Source organism: Balaenoptera ricei, chromosome 17, assembly GCF_028023285.1.
Source record: "Balaenoptera ricei isolate mBalRic1 chromosome 17, mBalRic1.hap2, whole genome shotgun sequence".
NCBI classification, from domain to species: Eukaryota; Metazoa; Chordata; class Mammalia; order Artiodactyla; family Balaenopteridae; genus Balaenoptera; species Balaenoptera ricei.
In genome coordinates, this window is record NC_082655.1 from 4,585,855 (window position 1) to 4,609,318 (window position 23,464).

The window sequence follows — 23,464 nt, forward strand, 5'->3', positions numbered from 1 at the left end:
ACGCCTACAGTCTGGTGTTGCAAAGAATAGCTGAGATGTACCTGAAGAAGTACCACGTGTGTGGCATTAACCTACTGGAGAGAAAAATTCATTGTAAAACTAGAACATGATACACAGTGGCATATTGTTGATAAAAGAGGAAAAAAAAAGCCCTCTATTAATGGAGCAAAATAGAGAATCCAGAGCCAGTCCCCTCCATGGGTGACAGCCTCATCTGTGTGACAGAGTTGGTGCTGAAGATTGCTGGGGGGAGGGCACTCTGGACAATGAACAGTGGGAGGGAATTTACTTAAAGGTGAAAAGCGAAGACTTACAATTTAAGAAATAATAGTGTAGCAGAGGATCTTAATGTCCTCAAGATAAAGAAGTGGTCCTAAATATGTCGCATCAGCAGAGAGCGAAGATAAAGAGAAACGTGGGGGGGCTTCCCTGGTAGTGCAGTGGTTGAGAATCCGCCTGCCAACGCAGGGGACATGGGTTCGAGCCCTGGTCCGGGAAGATCCCACATGCCGCGGAGCAACTAAGCCCGTGTGCCACAACTACTGAGCCTGCGCTCTAGAGCCGGTGAGCCACGACTACTGAGCCCGCGTGCCGCAGCTACTGAAGCCTGCGTGCCTAGAGCCGGTGCTCAGCAACAAGAGAGGCCACGGCAGTGAGAAGCCCGCGCACCGCAACAAAGAGTAGCCCCCGCTCACTGCAATTAGAGAAAAACCCGCAGGCAGCAACGAAGACCCAGTGCAGCCAAAAATAAATAAATAAATAAATTTATTTTTTAAAAAAAGAGAAAAGTGGGTAAAATTGACATTAATACAAAGAAGTTTACTCCTCAAAAGACACCACAGACATGGATAAACAACGCCTGCAAGCTGTGAGATAATATCTGAACACACAAACCTAAGAAATGCTATAAACATATGAAAGATTCATACAAACCCATAGGAAACAGATAAATTATCCAATAATAAAAATCAGCCAAACAACAAGCATTTTCGGGGAACAGGAAACATGAATGTCAGTAAACATATAGAGAGATTTGAGCGTTATTAGTCATCAGAAATGTGCAAATTAAAACCTATTCTGAATGAGATGCCATTTCCAATTCATCACATGGGCAAAATCAAAGTCTGATCTTCCAGGTGTTGGAAAGATATACAGCTATGGAAACTCATGTTCCCTGTTGATACAAGTTTGAAGTGATGTGCTGGTTTTGGAAAATAATGTGGTGCTACCCAGTAAATTGGAACACATGTACTCTACAACTCAGCAATTGTCCTTCTGAATAGAAAGAAAAACTGGCACAGGTGTACCAGAAGGTGCATACCTGAATATTCATGGCTATTCATGGGTAGATGAATATTCATAGCATCCTTATTAGCAACAGTGAACACATACACACAGAAGAAATGATCCAAATATCCCTTAATAGTAGAATTCCTTTCATGAGTTCCACTGCATTCTTAAATGGAATATTATGCAGGAATAGAAATGAATGAATTTACACCTACCTGAGTTAACATGACTAACTCTCAAAAACATGTGAGGGAAAAAAAAGAGGTCTCAGAAGAATACATGCAATTTAATTCCTTTTACCCAAATAACTAAACAATGCATCTTTCTATTAATATAAAAAGAAAGCATGGGGCTTAATAACACAAAATTCACAATAATGCCAACCAGTGGGAAAACGCCAAGAGAATGGAATCAGATTTAGAGAAGGACACACATATATGATAATTTCAATAGATGCAGAAAAACTTTTGACAAATTTCAACACCCATCCAGAAAGTAGGCATAGAGGGAACCTACCTCAACATAATAAAGGCCATATATGACAAACCCACAGCCAACATCGTTCTCAATGGTGAAAAACTGAAACCATTTCCTCTAAGATGCTGGAGAGGGTGTGGAGAAAAGGGAACCCTCTTGCCCTGTTGGTGGGAATGTAAATTGATACAGCCACTAGGGAGAACAATATGGAGGTTCCTTATAAAACTAAAAATAGAACTACCATATGACCCAGCAATCCCACTACTGGGCATATACCCTGAGAAAACCATAATTCAAAAAGAGTCGTGTACCACAATGTTCATTGCAGCTCTATTTACAATAGCCAGGACATGGAAGCAACCTAACTGTCCATCGACAGATGAATGGATAAAGATGTGGCACATATATACAGTGGAATATTACTCAGCCATAAAAAGAAATGAAATTGAGTTATTTGTAGTGAGGTGGATGGACCTAGAGTCTGTCATACAGAGTGAAGTAAGTCGGAAAGAGAAAAACAAATACCGTATGCTAACACATATATATGGAATCTAAAAAAAAAACAGTTGGTTCTGACGAACCTAGGGGCAGAACAGGAATAAAGATGCAGACATAGAGAATGGACTTGAGGAGATGGGGAGGGGGAAGGGTATGCTGGGACGAGGTGAGGGAGTGTCATGGACATATATACACTACCAAACATAAAATAGATAGCTAGTGGGAAGCAGCCACATAGAACAGGGAGATCAGCTCGGTGCTTTGTGACCACCTAGAGGGGTGGGATAGGGAGGGTCAGAGGGAGACGCAAGAGGGAGGGGATTTGGGGATATATGTATACATATAGCTGATGAATTTTGTTATACAGCAGAAACTAACACACCATTGTAAAGCAATTGTACTCCAATAAAGATGTTAAAAAAAAAAAGGACACACGTGACAAATCAGAGGTGTGGACATGGTCTTCTCCTTAAACTGAATTGATTGCACCTAGTTTTTAAAAAAATATTTTTAACGAACACGTACGAGTATGTTCACTCTCTATGTGTGTATAATATATATGTATAAACATATTACTTTATCTGTTTCATCTATTTCATAATGAAAAATCCTTAAGACAGTAGGAAATACATTCAGTTAAGGGAGAAAACACTGATATCAAATAAAGTAATGTATTGAGATGAGCTTCATGTTGAACTGGTACTTTGTCACACGAGCCATTAGAGGCATAGAGGGAATGGAGCGCAGGTCTGGAGACCCACAACTGTCAAATTAGGAGGGACCTTAGTACTCTTCTTGTAAATCCTGTCCATTATAAGGATGAGGAAGCTGAGGCTCAAAGTGTCAAAGTAACTTTCCCAAGGTCACTGAGCTGGTTACTAGCAGATTCGAGTACTAGAAGCAAGGCTCATGGCTCCCTGGCTATATTATTCTTAGGAGGTTATCACGTGGTCACTGAGTCTTTTCCATCCCTTACAGGGCATCTGAGAATGAAGGTGAGCTGCAAGTCCTAGCGTCTGGGAAGGCAACACAAGAGTGCAAAGGAGTCAGGGAGGAATGGGCCTAAGACATACTGGGGGCCCCTTAGGTGTCAGATCCATGCTGGGGTCCTTCAATCCCCAGGACCATCCCACAAAGGGCAGCGTTCATATCCGACTTCATAGAGACAGGCTCATGTTAAATTCTTCCCCTTTATAACTCACCAAGGGAAGGCCTTGGAACAGGGCCTGGGGTTTCTGCAGACAGGAACGATACTGACGTCCCAGACACTTCGATTATGAGAAGTGAGAAGGTCCTGGCCACCACTCAAGGCTGTGTCCTTTCTAAAAGGAAGAATTTGTCCCCAGAGTACTACTGTAGTCATTTAATTTAATGATTCACCAACTTAAAAAAAAAAAAAAAAAAAATATATATATATATAAAACACAAATATCCTTTATTTGTCACGGAAGGCAAGTTCGTGTGCCCGATGCACAGTGCGGGCAGACAAACCAAAATGTCAGAGTTGCGAGCAGAGAAAGGTTTATTGCAGGTGAGGGGGAGGGGTGTCCCAGGATTTGTGATCAGCTCGTGCACAATTCTCTGATTGGTTGGTGGTGATCAATCCTTAGGCGCCAGAAGGTCTGGGGACTACATGCTCAAGATCATCAAGTAATTAATTTCTTCCATTTGGTGGTGGTTTTAGCATCTGAAAAACACAGGAAATATGCATGAGATACTATTATCTAGGTACTTTAGAGAGGCGCTAAAGCAGAGGATATGGGGGAGGGGGGTTCTGCTTGGTTACATATTGAGTTGAAAAGCGGGGTCCTTACAATTTAGTAGGAGTGTTTATTTGTTAATGTCATCATCCTAACTATCAACTCAGTAGTCTCCCCCTCCTTTCTTTCAAAGTTGCTGATTTCTGAAAGATACTAATGATTTGTTACCAACTAACTTTATTTTTGGTAGTGAATCTAGCTTTCCACAGCAGTAAAGTAATGAATGTCATTAAAATGTGATAAGTAAACATCAATCAGTGCCTGGCAGTCCATCAGTCATTCATGGCACAAACCTTTCTTGCGATGTCCCAGAGTTTGTTGCAGGAGGTCACGGAGAAGACATGATTGCCAGTTGATCCCAGGGCTGACCAGGGCAATCGGAGGCTCCTCAACCCCTCCCTGTCCTTGGAATATAAGCTCCACCCACTTTTCCTACAGTGGGAGCCCTTTCCAAGGACTCAGCCTTGAGAATGCAACAGTAGTTGGGACCATCTGGATGGTTACATGTGACTGAACCCCATTACGGCCTCTCTATAAACTTTGGAGATCCGGGCTGGCGTGTTCGGATATTTACTTGTCTCCTGACTGCTCAAGTCAAGCCTCCGAGGTAAGTCCCCTGCTTATTAAACCTGCCACCTACCCATCTGGAGTGGCCTTTTTCTTTGGTCTCTCCTTATTTTCCGGGAGCCAATTTCAGATTTCACCCCAGGAAGCTCCCAAAGTTTCGAACCAACAGAGTAGAAGCCCTGTGTGTAGACCCTAGAACCGGTTGATCAGGGTCAAACCCTGGCTCTTCTGCTTTCTATCTCGGAGAAGTCCTGTTAGCTCTGAGAATGGAAAAATGTTGCCTGTCTTATCAGCAAACAAAGGATGCTTCTGCCATCAAACCATCACCCTAATGATGAGCCCTGAGGGATCTCAGGATGGAGACAAACAAGCCCTCCGCCACTGCGGTGCACCCCGAGGGGACTCAGGGTGGGAAAGAACAGGATACTGGCCTTAGATGGTTAAGGAATGATTTCAGTGAGCCCAGACTCTTGGCATCTTCCCATTTCTAGAAAAGCGCTAAATTCATTAACTCGAGATACTTGGTTTTCTTTAATAAACAGTAATTTTCTAATGTACCCACTACCTGGTTTTATTTTGTTTTGGCCACACTGCGTGGCTTGCGGGATCTTAGTTCCACCACCAGGGATTGAATCCCGGCCTCGGCAGTGAAAGCGCGGAGTCCTAACCACTGGCCAGCAGGGAACTCCACTATCTGGTTTTTATATATCCTGGCTCCTCTCTTACCTCTTCTGAGTGGTCCCTCAGAGCGACCTGAGAGGCTATCTTCCATCCTCAGAAAATCCAAGTAAAACATAATTTTCAACTTTTAGGTTGTGCGTTTTTTTTTTTTCAGTTGACGGCTATCTGTGCCTAGTTTCCTAATCTGGGAAAAAATTGGGCAGTAATAGCACTCATCTTCTGGTGTGGCCATGTGAACTGTTGGTGTGGTTTTTGAGGTGATTATCTAGTGGTTTGGAAATCCGTGTTTCTCTACTCGTGTTAGCCAACGTTGGCTACTGAATGCCTCATAAACAGATTAACTCTGAAATCTCAGTGATGTACATAAGTTAATTTTTGCCCCATCACAGTCTGATGCAGGTCAGGCCACCACCATCAGGAGCTTCAGAGGCAACCTTTGATCTGTCTCCATTTTGAAATTGGCCATTTTCTTGTTTGGGCTTATTCATTTTGTTGTTGTTGTTGTTTTTTTTTTTTTTCAGTTGCACAGATAGAAGAAAGGTTATGTGAATGTGTGTGCGTGTGTAACTCATACCCACTCTTTTTGCTCCCGCAGGAAGTCATATCACTTCTGCTCATCTGACTTGGTGAGGACTCCATCGTGAGGTCCCCATCAGCTACGAGGAGGGCTGACAAATGCAGCTTGGTGGTTGCAAAGAATCAGAATGAACTAGAATGGCTACCATAACTGGCCAGAGGTTAGAGCCTTTTCCTATATGTATTAGATACATGTAAACCTGCAGATGAGGGAACTGATGATCGGGCAGATTGTGTCCTATGCACCAAGTCACACAGGTGGGAAGTGGTGGAAGTTGGGGTCACACTGGATCTCTTTGATTCTAATGGGTCCCTAATTGATTCTTTAAAAAACTGCAGATCTCCAGGTTGGGAGGGGGCAGGTGCAAGATGATCCACTTTTTAGAATGTGCAGCCAGAGTATATCGAAGTGTTCATCTACATTGAACTCTGTCTTTAAAAAATGATTGTTTCATTAATGTTAAATATGAGGATGGATGAGGATGCCCTCAGTCCACGTGTTGCTGGGCACCTGCCTTGCACTATTCTGAAGGAGGGTTCCGAGGACCACATGGCAAGTAGTACTTGACAGTGGTCCCTTCCATTCAGTGTAATGGGAAACGCTACTGCCTATTGGTGCTTAGTTAATTGAATTATGATCATATAAGTGTTTTAACTAAACTGGTCCTCACAAACTGCTCAAGTAACTTGAAAAGACCCCTTTGAAATACATGCACATGGATTAAAGATAGAGGTACTTATAATGGAAATATGAGAGAACAAGAAGAAAAAGTCAGGCAAGCACCTTGACCAGAAGAAAGCTTTGGCCAGCCCAATCTTTGAGTAAAAACAAAGCTGATCTGATCATACCTAACAAATAATGGCCTAGTTTTTAAAAATATCAGTAATTTTATTTGAAATTGGGTTTACATTCATTATCATTTGTTATAAAATTTACCCTAAGTCTATTTTTGGATCAGTGGTTCTCAATATAGGATAATTTTGTCTCCACCCTCCCCCCAGCCGAGGGACATTTGTCAATGTCTGGAGATCATTTGGTTTGTGAAAACTGAGGGTGTTGGTAGGGGGCAGGGTGCTACTGGCATCTAATGGGCAGGGGTCAGGGAAGGTGCTGAACATCCTATAATGCACAGGGCAGCCCTCATGACAATCACCTGGCCCCAAATATCAATAATGCCAAGTTGAGAACCCTGCATTAGATGATGATGCAGGATCCCTATGTAATTTACAGATATAAGTGACAAATAATGTAAACCATGGTCATAGCAGAGCATATAGTCAGTGTTGCCTAGTCATAAGGAGCTGGAATTGACCATTCAAACCCAGGCTTAGCCCCCTTTAGTTGTGTGATTTCAGTGAAGTTCTGCAACTTTGCCTCCGTTTCCTCCTAAGAGGGTTATCATGGGGTTGTTGTGAAGATAAAATGAGTTTAGAATAGTGCCTGGTGCCTAGTAAGAACACAACTGCGTATGGGTTTGCTGCAATCACAGTTACATGTGCTCCAAAAACGCAATGCGAGGAGAATGAGATAAGATAAAAACGTGAAGCTCTGTGGGTTGAACTGCTGTGCTGCTGAGAAGTCGTTCCCTTGAAGACCCATCCCAAGGCATAACAAGGTTGGCCTTCTCCTAAGGACCCTCCCACCCCAGTGCCAGTCGATCTGGCTCTTAGGTGAACATTACTTCCCTGTGAGTCAAACTGGACATAGTAATTGAGCACCTATCATAAGTGCAAAGATGTTTAAAGCAAACTTTCGATTTTTGGTTGGCAGGACAAGATAAGACAAATGCATGAGAAGAAAATCAACCCCAAATCTATTCAAATAAATTTTAAAGATGTATCAAACATCTCTATGTTCCAGATGTTGTGCTATGGGTTGGGTAGAGAAAGATAGATGTAGACCCTTTCTTAAGAATTTTCTTCAAAGACTTCTCCTTTGTCATAGATAAATTGTCCATGTAGGTTTGAGTTCATTTCTGGGCTCTCTATTCTGTTCTATTTATCTATATGCCTGTTTGCTTTTTTTTTTTGTGGCAGCACCATATTGTTTTGATTACTGTTGCTTTGTAGTACAGTTTGATATCAGGGAGCATGATTCCTCCAGTTTTGCTCTTCTTTCTCAAGATTGTTTTTGCTATTCAGGGGAAAAAAGGAGAACTTTCTTCAAAGACTCCTCAGTCTAGTGTGGGAAATGCATTGTGATGTAAATAATTATACCACAAAACTTTGAGTGTCTTTTCCCAAGTATGTGTGGGGTTCAGAGGCAGCTCAGAGGAGGAGGTGATGAACTCTAAGTTAGATCTTAGCAGGCTTCAAATGGCAGCAATATGTAGACACAGGTTTGAAGAATGAGGACACATTCATGGATGTACTTGACATCCTGGAGCTTTCTGGGAAGTACAGGTGGTTGGTATTGCTTGGGCCAAATGGAGCCAGGATTCATGATGAACAGGAATCAGACGTTAGCTGGCCTGAATGCCAGGCCATGGAGCTTGAAACTCATTCTGAGAGTCTAGAACCATTCCTGAAGGATCTTAAGAGGCAGGGTTATAGGCTCAAGTTACATTTTTAGAAGATCGATATGCCATGTACAGCAGATGGGGTAAGGGGGACGGAACTGGAATTGGGGAGATCAGTTAAGAAATTACTCTGGTATTTAAGAAATTACTCTGGTATTTTAGATAAGAAACAGGATGATCTGGGCACAGGTGGTGGATAGAAAAGAGAGTATGCCTGATAAACACAGCATCCCAAGCACCTTTCCTATTTCCCCAACTCACTCCAACATTTAAAAAATAATAATAGCAGGGACTTCCCTGGTGGCGCAGTGGTTAAGTATCCGCCTGCCAATACAGGGGACACGGGTTCGATCCCTGGTCTGGGAAGATCCCACGGCAGCAACTAAGCCTGTGTGCCACAACTACTGAGCGCGTGTGCCTAGAGCCCGTGCTCCGCAACAAGAGAAACCATCACAACAAGAAGCTCACGCACTGCAACAAAGAGTAGCCTCTGCTCGCCACAACGAGAGAAAGCCCGCGTGCAGCAACGAAGACCCAACACAGCCAAAAATAGATAAATAAATAAATTAAAAAAAAAAATTAGCTCACAGGTACATAGCCCTGACTCTGCATGAGGTCCAAGCTTTAATCCATTTAAAGCCATCTAAATTTTAATCCACTTAATTCTCACCAAAAAAAACCCATATGAGATACATTTATTATCATTCCTGTTTTACAGAAAGGAACTGGAGATACAATTAGGTCAAGTTACATCTTAAAGGACACACATTAAAGAGAGCAGCAAAGCCAGATTTCAAGGCCAGGCAAGCTGCCCCAGTCTGTGTTCTTCTATTAGCAAATGTCTCCCCCGCCCCAAACTGTCCTAAAACAATGGGGTTGATACAGTCAAAAGGGAAGGCTATTCCAGCTCCCCAACTTCCTTCCTATCCCGTGGAGTGCGTGGAGTCCGAAAAGCATCTCATGACCGTTGCTGCTTCTGTGTTTTTTTTTAAATTATAGTTGATATATAATATTATATTAGTTTTAAGTGTACCGCATAGCGATCCAACATTTTTACAGGTTATACTCCATTTAAAGTTATTACTAGATAATAGCTATATTTCCCTGTGCTGTACAATACATCCTTGTTGCTTATCTATTTTATACATAATAGTTTGTTTCTCTTAAGCCCATACTCCTATCTTGCCCCTCCCACTTCCCTCTCCCCACTGGTAACCACTAGCTTGTTCTCTGTATCTGTGAGTCTGTTTCTGTTTTGTTACATTCATTCGTTTTATTTTTTAGATTCCACATACAAGTGATGTCATACAGTATTTGTCTTTCTCTATCTGCCTGATTTCATTTAGCATAATACTCTCTAGGTCCATCCATGGTGTTGCAAATAGCAGAATTTCATTCTTTGTTATGGCTGAGTAGTGTTCATTGTGTGTGTGTGTGTGTGTGTGTGTGTGTATGTGTATACCACATCTAATTTATCCATTCATCTGTTGATGGACGCAGGTTGTTTCCATGTCTTGGCTGTTGTAAATAATGCTGCTATGAACATTGCGGTGCATGTATCTTTTCAAATTAGTGTTTTTGTTTTTTTCTGGATATATACCCTGGAGTGGAACTGCTGGATCATATGGTAGTTCTATTTGTAGTTTTTTGAGGAACCTCCATACTGTTTTCTATAGTGGCTGCACCAATCTACATTCCCACCAACAGTGCACAAGGGTTCCCTTTTCTCCACACCCTCTCCAGCATTTATTGTTTGTAGATTTTTTGATGATGGCCATTCTGACCGGTGTGAGGTGATACCTCATTATAGTTTTTATTTGCATTTCTCAAAGGAAACTGTTGTCCAAATGAAGACAACCTACTGAATGGGAGAAAATATTTGCAAATGATATGACCGATAAGGGGTTAACATTCAGAATACATAAACAGCTCATACAACTCAATAAAAATAATAAAAAAAACTGGATTAAAAAATGCACAGAAGATCTGAACAGACAGAAGATCTTCCTTTTCCAAGGATGACATAGAGATGACCAACAGGCACATGGAAAGACAGTTGCTTCTTCATGCCACAGGATGTCACCATTGAAAACCTGCTTTCTGCAACCAAGTGAGAAAATGCCAGTCCACTCGGCTGTGATTCTTTGCTCCTTCTGAAGGGGCTCGAGCCCCTGTGGCCCTGTGAGGAAGGGCGACCTCCTTCCTCCAGAGCCAGACTCAGCCAGGAGCACCCCATGCTGAGCTGTATCTCTCAGCTCTTCCACGTAGGGTGTCACCTTCCAGCTGGGGCTGGATCAGCCTCTGCCTCTGTCCCAGAACCAATGTCCTCCTGTCCTATCTGGAGCAGATCACCTCAAAACATAAAGCTAAGATTACACCCATTTCTCTAGACACCATCACTCACAGCCTCTTGCTGAAGGATGTTAAAAAAAAATCTCCTGGGGAGCCCTTGCTATTGACAACTTGGAGAGCTGTTTACCTGGTGGAATTGACCAACATTAGTATTTAAGTAGATGTGTGTGGGATGAGGGGGGTAGAGAGAAGGAGGCTGGGAGCCCAGGAGCCCAGGATGATGTTAGGTCTGTGTGATTTAATGGATGGTGGGTCATTCTCTGGCTGGGGGGGATAACAGTGGAGGATTATTTCTGCTTTTCAGTCGGTTCCACCTAAGCCCACCCTGGGCAGTGGTCAGGGCTTTCCTTGCAGATCTCCTGCAGTCCCCTGGCTGTTCAGAGCTTCACCCAGTGGGACACCCAATGCCTGTCCACAGGAGGGCATTGGGTGAGGGAACCTCTGGGCCCAGAGAGCATCACTCCAGCTGCCTGATTTTGGGGTGCCATGTTGGCCACCAGGGACCAGTGATTGTTGTCTAGGGGGAGACCCCTGGGTCTTGACACATGGGTCATGTCCACACAGCTGCCTACTCCTGGCCTCCTGGAGGCCTCAGTTTCTATGTCTGTGCTTCCTCTTCTCTCCTTATCTCCAATCCATGAGCAGAGCAGGGATTGAGGAGGAAGACTTCACAGTAATAAGTCATAATGCTATTTTGCCACATAGGGAATTGGGGGTGGGTGGGAAGAGAAGGTCTTGGGGCACATTCATTTGGGACTTGTTGTATCTTGCATGAAAGGTTATCTCAAGGTTCATGAAGATTCTAGTCACAGATGGTAATACATTATATAGATCATGTGCATATATATTATATATATGTTTCATATATATACACATACAGGTGTATGTAATTTATTTTTGATTCAAAAATCAAAAAGTATTATAAAAGTGCATTGAAAGTCTCACTGCCACTCAGCCTTTGTCCCCCAGTTCTCCACCCAACCCCACCCCCATAGCTAATATCCGCTTCTACAAGTTTCTTACATAGCCTTCCAGTATATTTTATGCCAATATAAGCAAATACAAATATACCCTTGTGTCTCCTCTCTTTTTCACAAGAGTTATTATGAACACTATTCTGCACTTTGCTCTTTTACTTCACAGTATATCCCGGGGATCTTCTATCAGGGCAATGGAAAACACATCCCAGTACAAGAAAACCCTGTGCTACTGGGACGTCTTCACTGTTGGGGACTCAGAGGAAATAGTGGAGACTCACACTGCCTTTCACAAATAAGACTGCATAAAAATGGAATGTTCGTAGCAAAAGGATGTCATGTGATTTTAACCACATTTTAAGAACCAAAATTGTGCAAGACAGGTACCCCTTTTCTCTATGGAGAACTAAACATTCATGTATTTGCCATTCAGCAGACGTTGAGAACATGCGTTGTCCGGGGCTTGGCTGGGTGCTGTGGGGAGGACAAATGGCAGGAGAATGCATCCTTCCTCTGCCCTGGCCAGGCTGCAGCAACACGCAACTCGCGACACTCCTTCTTGTAGCCTCAGTACCCACCTTACCCCGCCACGTACCCTTTAACAACAGAGAACGTCCCAACACGATGACCCAGCCTTTCCCCTGCTTAATTTCCTGCAATGGTTCCCTACTGTCCTTAGGGTCAAATCCAACCCCTTCTCTTGGGTTCCAAGGCCCTCGATGTGCAGCTCCTGCCCTTCCAACCTCATTACTTGCTTCCCCTGTCCTGGCACACTCAGTTTCAGCTCTACTGGATCCCTAGTGGGGATCAAAACCCAGTCCTGGCTGTCTTACCTCCAGGCCTTTGCATACTTGGTCTTCTCATTCTGCAAGGAACATTCTACCCCCTTCTCCTCCCCTCCCTTTGCCTCTTCTTGTCCCTTCTTTCAGATGCCTTTCCCTGATTGCCTCCCCTCCCACCCTCCCTAACTAGTTAGATGCTAGTCACCCCGGTTGTAATTGCTGGGTTACAATCCACATCTCTTCTTGGACCGTGAGTCAGTGCAGCCCAGTGGAGCGGAGCAAGCACTGGTCTCCGAAGTCTCAATTTTGGCTTTTGTCTCTGAGGCTCTCAACTTCATCGTGAGTGCCAGGGGCCCTCCCTAACATAGTGGTGGCGAGAATTAGAGACCTCTCCGTGTGCAGTGCCTGGTGAAGGATGCTCAGTAGATGCGGGTCGGTTTAACCCGCCACAATCTTCTCCCCTCGTCCACGGACCGAATCTTAGACATCTCTGAACCCTCAGTGTCCAGCATGAAGTAGGTGACTAGCATGCGTTAGTCCGTTCGTTGACAGCCACTGCTGACCATACTGAAGATATCGATTGCTTAGGGCATTAACCCGTTCTCAGGCATCTACTGTGTTGCCTCTGGGTCCCTCTTCAAAGTTTACCGCCACCGACCCCCCCCCCCTCATCCCCGGTCATCTGTCCCCCCTCCCTGGGGGTAAGGTCTGGAGAGGACCTTTTTATTTCTCCTGCATCCCCGTCTTCCAATTCGGGAGGGCCCCTCCGACGCGGAGACTGAGCATGCTCGCGGCCAGGACTGGCGGCGAGGCCCGGTGGGCGTCGGGTCGGGCTGCTGGCGCCCCCGCAGGCCGGGCGGGCGAGCGGGCGGGGTTTGGCCCCCGGGCTCCCGCCGCCGCCGCCGCCGACTCGCCGCGGGGAGGGCTGAGGCTGGGGGAGCGGGCGCCGCGCCTCCCAGCCGGACGCGCAGCCTCGGGGCGCTGCGCAGGGCTGCGGGGAGCCGGGCCAGCCGGCGGCGGCAGGAAGGGCTCTGCAGGCCGCGAGGGCGCGCTGCGCGCCGTGCGCCGTGCGCCGGGCTCCGGCCGCGTCCCGGCGAGGGAAGGAGACGAGCAAGGGCGCGGAGGTGAGCGGAGCCAGCGGGCGCGAGCTGAGAGGCGCGGGCGCAGGCACTCGGTCTTCTCCCTTTCTCAGGGGTGGCGGTGAGTCCCTCTCACCGCGTTGACAGCCTTGCCACCCGGCCCGCTTCGCTGGGGCTGCCCAGAGGAGGCCGCGGCCGGGCAGCTGTTGCGCCGAGAGGGGGCAGCTGCGGAGTTCCATAACCATAGCAACCTCGTCGGCACCACCGCGGCGGCGGCGGCGGCGGCGCGGGCAGCATCCTCTCGCTCCTCCTCCAGGCAGCCTTGCTGCGGGGACCCGAGACCCAGCTCGCAGGTGCCCGGACTCCGCGGTCCGCCCGCTGCCGCTGCAAGTGTTGGCGGCTGGAGAAGGCAGAAAAGAGCAGAGTAAGGGACCCAGGAGCAGTGGCCCAGGAGGAGAGAGGGGAGCTCTGCAGTGGGAGACAGGTAGGTGAGAGCACTCCGGGGTCGGCAGCTGCAAAACTCTCTCCTCTGTGGCAGTGACGTTTCTGGAAGCGTGGTTGCTAGTTGGATGGCTTTCTATTACTTAACAGGGATTCTGCCGCGAAATGTGGTTTATCTCCTTCTGTCTCCCCCAATCTCTCTGTCCTCTAGTCTCAAGGCACATCTGGGCACGTCTTGAGAGGACAAGAAGGGAAATCTGATGTGATCGGTGGGGAGACGCTGGGGAGACGCTGGGTTAATGAGGTGGTCCCTGCAGAAGTCCCAGATGGAGGCTGAGAGGGCACATCCAGACCCTTCTGCAAGCAGGTTCTCTGAGCCCTTGACCCAGAGCAGGCTGGGGAGAAGACCATGTTGGGGTGAAATGGGGCAGTGGTAGCGATTCTCTGTGGTCCAGGCTGACCCTGTGGCTTGGCTGGGGACAAGGGAGGGGGTTATTTGACATGGAAAGGGATCAGAGCACACAACGTGTCTTGCTTTGTAAAGTCAGCTTTAAACCCAGCAACTGGAAGGGCTATTTAGACCAGGGGAGTAGTAACTATCACCATTTTTGGACCCAGGGGTATCCCTCAAGTTTATCACATTACTGCCTTTGGCTATAGGGGGTGGAGTGAGAATAGACATAAAATTATAAACTAAGAATCAAAAATCCCCCCTCTTTATTTCCTTAACTCACTTCTAGGCACCCCCCAACTGTTGTCAGCAAAACAAAACTTTCATGCATTATAACAACACTCTTTGTCCCCTTGGCCAAAGGGGATGCCAGCCATTGGCAGACTATCCCACTTTCAAACAGCCAGAAAATTCAGCTTCAGTTCCCTTTTTGAACTAGGGAGGCATTGTTTTTCCATCAGGTTCTGAGGTTCCTGATATTAAGGGATGTGTCAGAGCTGAGAGGCACCAGTGCTGTTCCCACAGAGTGATGGACTGTTAACCTCGTCTACAGGCCAGAAAGAGGGGCAAAGGTTTGGGCATGATTCCAAACCCAGCTCGGCAGGGGCCAGGGCTCCAGAAGACCGTACAGGAGGGAGATAAAGTTAGGTGAATAATTTGGGTCTAAAGTGTCTTGCATATGGGTAAGTGGGTCTCTGGGTAATATCCGAGCTGGGCAGCCATTGACTTTTATAGGCCCTCTCTTTATACTATGGCCTCAGGGAACAGTGATAACCCCTAGTTAAGAGGCCATGTTCTTTAATTGAGTTTTTAATTTATGCTGTAGTTGTGTTGCCTGAGGGGATGTGATTTGACCAGCATTTCATTTGGGATTTGTGTCATAATGAGGATGATATTATTGTATTCCAGGCAGATGGTAAGGGGTAGAGAAAGGAGAACGTGATTTGGGAGTCAAACATGGATGTGAGCTCTGATTCCTTCATACACTTGCTGTGTGATCTTGAGTTCCCCCACCTCACTGAGACGCCCTTCTCTCATCTGTAGAATGGGATGGTAACAATTCTTGCAGCTTGCCAGGGCATGGTGGGGAGGATGGATGGGAAGGGACTTTTCAAAATCTAACGTCTAGTGCAAATAAAAGGAATTATCGTCATTTTTTGAAGAAAACCCCTTCCTCAGATCAGCAGATCATTCAACGGGCATCAGCTATGAAAAGGGAGTAGAAATATTGGTCAGTGACTCATAGCTGAAATGCTGTAGTCTGGTCCAAGATACACTCAGGGAAATATAAAGAGGGCTTTATTGGAGGAAACACAGCATGTCATCCTTGCTTACAGGTGTTGAAGGTCAGGGGCTTTGATATCAAATGCGGTACTTATCTAGTTTGGGGACACTGAGGTCTGCTCACCATGGAGCTGGACTAAGCGTTTGAAGGTGTAAAAAGGGATTTGCACATGGAGGGGACTCATTTAAATGTTGGTTAAATGGATACATGAGACACATTGTGAGCTCCTTGGGGCAAAATTCACCTTCATCCAACTGTGCTCTGTAATTCCAAGTGTTTACCAAATTTTTGCCCGATTTGACCGAAGGCTTACAGCTTGATGGGATGGCTGCGCTGTCTTATACTCTTCCCTGCTCTTTTCTACCCCTGATACTGCTCACGCTGGCCTCTGCCTAGAATGACCATTTCTCACTTCCTTTTTCCCTTCCTGACCCAATTCAAATGCCCCTTCCTACGGGAAGCCTTCCTGGGCTCTCCCCTGTGCTCCCACAGCACTTTGGATCTGCTCCGTGACGGTTTGTGCTGGGTCGTGTTGTCGTCGCTCGCATACACGCTGCCCCCTCTCTAGATTTCATGCTTCCTGAGGACAAGAACTTGGTTTTATTCTACCGCGATTGTGGCCCCTGCACCTGGCCTAGTGATTGCCATGATGGGTGGTTGTCGAATGTGTGCCCAAACCTTACCTGCAGCATAACCACCGGCGCTGGAAGAGGCCCGCACAAAGGCTGGCCGAGCTGCCTTCCCCCATCTCAGCCTGCGCAGGAAGCCTGAAGGACGCTTGCTGGGTGGTTGTGTGTTATTTAGGGTCAAGCCACTGAAGCAGAGAGAAGGAGAACAAAAACACATATTTTGCCTTAAAAATGCTCATTTTGTTTCAAGTGGGTACTTTAGAATAATGGTAATCTGGTGTTGAATGGCCTTCATATAACATTTGCTGGAAACATCTGATGGAGTATTTTAAACTGAAAATGTATTTCTCTCCCTTCCATTTTTTCCCTTGATTTCAGCTCCGATGTAGTGGAAAAACACGTAGACTGGATTGAGAAATCCTGGTTCTAAGAGGACCTAGGACTAGGCCCCTTGGTCTTCCTGTGCCTCAGTTTTCTCATTTGTTAAATGTGGATGGTGGTCCCCATCTCCCAGAGGGGCCAAGTGCTTGGAGTGAATGGAAAGCTGTGCAGTAAAAGCAATTCATAAACTGTAAATTACCCTACCCAGTACATTATTTCTTTCAATTTTTTTTTTTTGTCCTGGAAAATGAGCAAAATCTCTACGTCTAATTACACAGCATCAGACAAGATGAGCTGGTAGTACTGGCCCCTCCACTTACTAGCTCTGTGGGACCTTCAGTGCATCATTTTGCCCCCTCAGCCATTTGCCTTCTTTGCGTACCATTATCATGACAGCTAATTTTCAAGATGAGTTGGGAAGACATATGTTAAGAAAAGTGTCATGCCCGGCACATAATACATTATATCTGTAATTTCCAAATGACAGATATAATTGCCCATAATAGAAGTTTCCAACTTTTTTGGGAAATGTCCCAAAATGCATTGTCTCTCTTTATCCCTCTATTTCACTTACCTTTTTGAGGAAGGGAGGGAGAGGGAGGGAAGGAGGGACGAAGAGAAAGAGAGAGAGAAATTACTAGTAAGAAGGTAGTGGTAGTTTCCGAGAGCGCTCTTTCCACGTGTGATACCAGGAAAAAGTAGAATAAGCTCAAGGTTTAGATTCTGGGGCTGAGTCCTCACTCCAACTCTGAACCTAACCGCTCACAGCACTGTTGACCTGGCCTCCTCACCTTTATGGGTCTCAGTTTCTTCATCAGTAAACTGTCTGGGTGATTCCAGTGGTCCCATCTCACTCTGTTTTCAGTGCTTCCATCTGCTAATTAACGTTTCTCCTCACCAAGGTTACTTCTGTGGCCTTACAGGTTGTCCTTTTGGTCAAAACTCATCACTTGTCTAAATGTTACATTTCAATGCACAATATACCCATATCCTCCCCACCATATTTCTCCTCTTCTAGAATTGTCCCCAGTCTAGAAGGCTAGAGTCCCCAAGATGACCCTGGGACTTAGGCAGGTGTTGAATACGCCCTGCTGTCTCTCCTTGTCTCACCCCACTTCTTTTTTTAAACCAAATGATTTATTATTTTTTAACACATATTTATTATTATTATTATTATTTTAATTAATTAATTTATTTTTATTTTATGGCTGTGTTGGGTCTTCGTTTCTGTGCGAGGGCTTCCTCTAGTTGTGGCGAGTGGGGGCCACTCTTCACCGCGGTGCGCGGGCCTCTCACTGTCGCGGCCTCTCTTGTTGCGGAGCACAGGCTCCAGACGCACAGGCTCAGTAATCGTGGCTCATGGGCCCAGTTGCTCCGCGGCATGTGGGATCTTCCCAGACCAGGGCTCGAACCCGCGTCCCCTGCATTGGCAGGCAGACTGTCAACCACTGCGCCACCAGGGAAGCCCTCACCCCACTTCTTAACTGACCTCAGGCAAGAGGTTGTGCTGCTCTGTCCATCCTGGAAGATCTCTTTCATTCAAAATACAAGAAACTGTACGGAAGAAACCCTGTCTTACCTGCAAGAGCTGGAGGGGATCCACGGATATCTCTCGTATTCACTGAGCTGCCCAGGCTCTGGGTGCTCAGCAACGTCAAATGTTTCTGTTCAAACATGAATCATTTCTAGATGGCTGCACACTGATCTCAGGAGCGATTCCTGAGGGAGGTTTTAGCATCACAGAGGAAATGAGCTCTGTGGACCAGAGCTCTTTCCCGTGGCCGTCCACCTCTGGTGTGGATGGAGAAGCACTGTGTGTGCCCAGGACTGGAAATCTGAATCGGTGGCCTGCCATGTGTCACTCATCACACCAGGGCAGGAGATTCAGCTGTGAACAAGGCAAAGCCCTGCCCCCTGTAGTAGAGGGATCAGGCATGGAAACAGAAGAGTGAATCAGGCAAGGCAGGGTTCTGGAGAGCAAAGAGAAGAGACGTTTGATACATTTCCTAGGAGGGGCTGTCAAGGAAGGCTTCACAGAAAAGAGAGAGGGCCTACAAGAAATCTGCAGGAATTTCCAAGTGGAGGGAAGGGCACTCAGCCGGAGGAAGTAACATGCAAAAGCCCTGGACTCAGGAGGTAACAAAGAAGGGACGTGAATGGGCAGGGCTGGAACACAAAAAGTGAAGTGACGTCTCTTGAGGCTGGGGAGGTTAATAGGGGCCACATCTTTGAGAGTCTTTTGAGGCAGACTAAGTAGCTTGTCCTCTAACCTGAAGGTCTTGGGAACCATGGAAAGGTTTAGAGTTGGACAGAACACTGTCCCTCGCTTCAGAATAGAGGTTGGATTTGAGAAGATAGGTCAAGCACTAAATATGATGGCCTCTCAGGAGACTTTTCAAATAAGAGTCTTGAATTCAAGGAGGAGAGTTGAGATGAAGAGAAGTGATGCACAGGAAATAGTAACAGAAGGAATGCTAAGGTGAGAGAGATGGAGAAGTGTCAGATAAATGAACAAACTGCATCCTTTGTCAGAAGAATATCAGTGGAACACTCTAGGGACTTTTGACTGTGGATGTAGGTTAAGAGGAGGGAGGGGTCATGGGTGACACTCAGGGGTTTCTTTCCAGCTTGACCACACTCACTCTGGTTTCAGCGCCTTCATCTACCTGAACTAGCACACTAGGCTCTGAATGGACATCCCTGCCGCATCTGTGCTTCTTTACGCAGGGAAGCTAGAGAGATCTTGGTAAAACTAAAATCACACATGATGAGAACACTTAGGATCTACCCTCTTAGCAAATTTCAAGTATGCAATACAGTACTGTTACCTATAGTCACCATTCTATGCATTAGCTCTCCAGAACTTTCTCATCTTGCAGAACTGAAACTTTGTACCCTTTGACCCCTTGTGTCCCTGTTTGCCCCTCCCCCAGCCTCTGGTAACCACTATTCTACTCTCTGCTTCTATGAGTTTGGCTCTCTTTGATTTCACATTTAAGTGAGATCATACAATATTTGAATTTCTGTGTCTGGCCTATATTGCTTAGCATTATATTCTCCAGGTCCTTTCATATTGTCACAAATGACAGGATTTCCTTACTTTTTTTTTTTAAGACTGAGTAATAGTCCATTGGATGTATATACCACATTTTCTTTAGTCATTCATCCATAGCTGGGCATTTAGGTTATTTCTGTATCTTGGCTATTGTGAATAACGCTGCAGTGAACATGGGATTGCAGGTATCTCTTTGAGATCCTGATTTCAATTCTTTTGGACCTATACCCAGAAATGGGATTGCTGAGTCATATGGTAGTTCTACTTTAAATTTTTTTTAGAAACTTTCATGCTGTTTTCCATAATGACTGTACTGATTTACCTTCCCACCAACAGTGCACCAGAGTTCCCTTTGCTCCACGTCCTTGCCAACACTTATTTTTATTTTATTTTATTTTATTTTTTTGCTATTGAGTTGTATGAGTTCCTTACATATTTTGGATATTAACCCCTTATAAGATGTATGGCTTCCAAATATTTTCTTCTATTTCGTATGTTGCCTTTTTACCCTTGTTGATTGTTTCCTTTGCTGTGCAGAGCCTTTTAGTTTGATGTAGTCTCATTTATTTAATTTTTGCTTTTGTTGCCTGTGCTTTTGGTGTCATATCTAAAAAGTCATTGCCAAGACTAATGTCAAAGAGCTTTTCCCCCTGTGTATTCTTCCAGGAGGTTTTTGGTTTCAGATCTTATGTTTAAGTCATTTTTCCATTTTGAGTTATTTTTGTGCATGGTGTAAGATAAGGGTTCAGTTTTACTTATTTGCATGTGGGTATCCAGTTTTCCCAACACCATTTATTGAAGAGACTATCCTTTTCTCATTGTGTATTCTTGACACCCTTGTCAAAGATTAGTTGACTATATATGTGTGAGTTTATTTCTATCCCATTATTCTGTGTATCTGTTTTTATGCCAGTACCATGCTGTTTTAATTACTATAGCTTTGTAATATAACTCGAAATCAGCAAATGTGATGCCTCCAGCTTTGTTCAGCAGTGGGAGGATATTAAAGTGGGAAATGACAGATACAGATAGTCATTTTGGATTCTGGCTGCACTAGAGAGGATGCATGGGAGGGGAGCAAGCCAAAAAGCATGGAGACATGATAGGAGGCTACTGCAGGAAACCCAGGCTGTATGGAGGTAGTGATAGTCCCAACCAAGGTTAAGGTAACAGGGATGAAGAAAGGAGAACAAACTTGAGGCATTAAGGCAATTGAGCAGTGGGAAGTGTGGATGACTTAACATACAGTATCTAAAAGTGCAGAAATATCAAGGATGACTCTTAGTTTTCTGACCTGGTCTGATGGATTGGCCTTGTTGCCGTTCATTGGCCTGGGGACACAAGGAAAAGAACAGATTTTGAGGGGGAAATGATGACTTCTGTTTTGAATAAGTAGATTTTTAGGTCTCTGAGGAAATCCATGTACATTTTAGGCAATTAGAGATATCAGTCAAGCTCGGAAAGGAATTCTTGACTGAATCTGAACTTAGAAAATCATCAGCACATAGATGCTGATTGAGAGCATGGGAGTAGATGCGATCACCCCCAGGAGAATATATAGAATGAGGAAATAAAAATGTTCTTTTAGACTCACAAGGTCGATAGCACTGCCCATTCAACCCATTCAAAAAATACAACAAACAATACAAAAACACACACTCTATAGCTTCCTCTTTCCTTAAGGGCTTTTTGCTTTGTTTTCACACTGCTGGCTAGGAAAGTCACCCCTTGATATTTCCATGGCTCCCTCCCTCCCCTCATCCAAGTCTTTCCTTTGTAGAGGTCTCCCTGGGCTACCCTAGTCAAATAGCCCCTTCTGGTCTCCAGCCTCAGAGCTTGCTTTCTTTTTCTCCATAGCATTCATCACTATATAACTGTTTGAATATTATTACGGATGTATTGGTTTACTTTTTAAAAAAAAAATTAATTCTCTCCTTTCCAAGATGGTAAGCTCTATGGTGCAGGGACTTTGTCATGTTTATAGCTGCACAAGTACTTAGAAGATTTCCTGGCACTCAATGAGCATGCAACCAATATTTATCAAAGCACATACAGAAGAATTAATGCCAGGAATCTTCAATAATAGAATAACACTTTTTCAGTTAAAACAAATAACCACAATCCTGTTTAAGTACCATTTAGAGCTCCTGGTCAGCAGGTTGGTGTCCTGTTTAGGGACATGCTGGAGCATGCTTCTTTGTCCCTGCTATACCCGCTCCCTGAGACAACCTCCCCTTCCTGTCTCCTCAGCCAACCCTGACAAATATCTTTCAAGTTTCAGTTTAAATAAAAAAAGAAAATTTCCTCCCAAGACTAGGATGAGAACAGCCTGAGGATTGAGGTAGATGTCTTCTACTCACTACGCTCTGGTGAATGCAGAGGTGGGTGTTTGGCCATTGAACTGGGAAACAGCTCTGCTTGAGAACGGTTAAGTATGAGACAGAAGTACAGCACCCCACTGTTCAACTTCATCCGGAAATAAAAGCTATGTGTTCTTGGACAATGGTTCTTAACCTTAATTATGTCGAGGATCACATTGAGCATCTGATGAAATCTACAGTCATTTTCAAGAAAAAAAAAAAAAAGGAAAAGAAAGAACAACCCTATGAGAGGGGTTATAGATGACCTGAAGCCCTCCCATGGACCCCAACTAAGAATACAATTTCTAGGAGAGGGATGGGGCTGCCTCAGAGCCTACAGATATCCCTTTGTGGGCACCGTGTGGTGATGTATTTTCTGGTGGTGCCTGAGCTAGCAGGTGCCCAGGTTATACATGAGGCAACACTCATGTAAATGAAAGAGCACTGTCTAGAGAAAGATGCCATTTAGAATGTGACAGACTTGGGTGGTTTGTTTTTGTTGTTGTTTTTGTTTTTTTGGCCACACCGTGTGGCTTGTGGGATTTTAGTTCCCTGATTAGGGATTGAACCCAGGCCCTCAGCAGTGAAAGCGTGGAGTCCTAACCATGGGACCACCAGGTAATTCCGCAGACTTGGGTTTGAATCCCAGTTCTGAGTAGAGTGAGCAACTTCTCTCTTTTTTTCCTGGGACTGTTCCAGTTTGAAAACGAAGAGTCTTCTCAGACTGAACCCCCTCAGTCCCAGACAGACCAGGTTGGATGGTTATCCTAGTTCTGATATTTATTAGTCAAGTGACCCTGGACAGTTAATTGGCCCCGTGGAGTGGTCCTACCTGCTTCCTGTCTCAGGTTCTGTGATGTAGACCTACCTCTTACATCCTGAGATGGCTCTTGTACAGGTGATTGACTGAGAGGGCGCTTTCAGTTGAAACCTCAGAGGGAGTGAGGAGAGCAGAAATAGACAGGGAAGAAGACAGGCATAGGTACAGGTGTGGGTGCAGCTTCATCTAATCTCAGCCTGATCACACAGGGAGCTCTAGGGAACACGTGTTTTTTCCACCTTGAAGCAATGCCGTTTCTGTGGCTCCAACTCTGAGAGGTATATCCACGCAAGTATTTCCGGGCAAAGCAGCTCCTGTCAGCTGAGAACAGAGAAATGATGGGTTATTATCAGCCAACATAGCAACTCAGTGACGGGCACACCAGCCTGATAGAGGGGAGCAGGGTGAAGCTCCAGTAGCATCCACTACGTTCTAATTGATATTTCCACTTATTTTGATTAGAGCCCCCTCCAAGTCTTCCTTT